At 44.4% G+C, this 1,344-nt stretch overlaps 1 pseudogene; it reads left to right on the top strand.

The window, feature by feature from the left end:
* Positions 1 to 658, top strand: part of LOC102006187 — a 2,832-nt pseudogene extending 2,174 nt beyond the window's left edge.
* Positions 659 to 1,344: the final 686 nt, after the last annotated feature.

Below are 1,344 nucleotides of genomic sequence, written 5' to 3'. Positions count from 1 at the left end.
GGACTGTGGAGGACGTGAAGCTGGAGTTTCCCACCTTTGCACTGCACAAGGATGGACCTCCCCTGTGAGATGAGAAATGCCAGCAATTTTGCCTCGATTCTTCTTAAGCCCATACTCTTCTGCCATGAAAGGCAAGCTACCTAAACTACAGAAACATGGAATAATGTGTGCCATTTTCATATGACAAAATATTGAAACAAACTTAGTTAAACAAAATTTTCAACAATTATTTAGATACTTGCTCTTGATATTGTCACTAATCCAGGTGAAAATGTAATGTGATTTTTTTCCTATGCCTAAGGAATTAATTGTTGAAAGTTTACAAACTGGAGGAAAAGCTCTCGTCCATGGAAATGCAGGGATCTGCAGAAGTACTGCCTTTGTTATTGCATGCATTACGAAAAGGTTGGGGATGAAGCACAGAGATGCATGTACTGATCTCCAGGAAAAAAGCTTCTGTATTAATCCTTATGTTGGATTTATCCATCAACTTCAGGAATGAAGCCACCTACCTAGCAAAATTAACAATACAGGTGATGTCACCCTTCCCTGTAGAAAGGTCCTATCCTTTTCATTCTGGTACCGCGGGAAGTTGAAGAGAGCACATAAAGGAGATGATTTTGGAAACATGCACTTGGTGATTGCACAGAATGGCTGATTCAAGAGGAACATTATAAAGGATTTGAAAATCCCTTTGGACAGAGAAAGCACTAAAGATGATAGTAACGTAAAGTGGAAAAAATACAAGTGGTTTCCTTGGAATTGTATGTGGCTTCCAGACATGTTTCTCTGCAACTTCAACACTTCAAGAAGATGCTGGACTTCAGGAGGGCATAGCTCTGAGGGCTTCACTCTGTTCTTGTTTTAACTTTACAGTGGTATTATCAACTAAGAAATTTGGACTTGCAGAGTTTCTAGATGGCACCAGTCTGACTGAAGCCTGGAAATTCAGAGAAATGTTCTGCAAATTGAGGCCTTGGCTGAGATTTCAAAGGATGAATGGAATTAATGACAGAGAAAGGGGGATGCCTTCAGGGCTGAAAAAAATGTGCAGAGGCCCTGTGGTGGGAGGAAACAGGACCGGTTTGAGAAACTGAACAGTGGCCGGAATGAGGGCCGTGAGGAACACGGTGGAGCAGATGGAGAGTGGACAGGGGTTGAGCAGGGCGCCCTGCACAGCACAGTGCTGCAGCCTAGGGAGGCAACACACTCACTGGGGAGGGAGGCACGAGCCTGCGTGGGTGCAGGAAGGCGGGGGCAACGTTTGTGTGGTGGGGGAAGGGGTCATGACTTTGCCATTGCAACTAATGAGAAGAGGCTAACCGTCTATGAGCAAAACCAGGG

The sequence above is a fragment of the Chinchilla lanigera genome, unplaced genomic scaffold (genome assembly GCF_000276665.1).
Source record: "Chinchilla lanigera isolate Chin_1 unplaced genomic scaffold, ChiLan1.0 scaffold00187, whole genome shotgun sequence".
NCBI lineage: Eukaryota > Metazoa > Chordata > Mammalia > Rodentia > Chinchillidae > Chinchilla > Chinchilla lanigera.
This window is presented reverse-complemented; position numbering and strand designations above follow the sequence as displayed.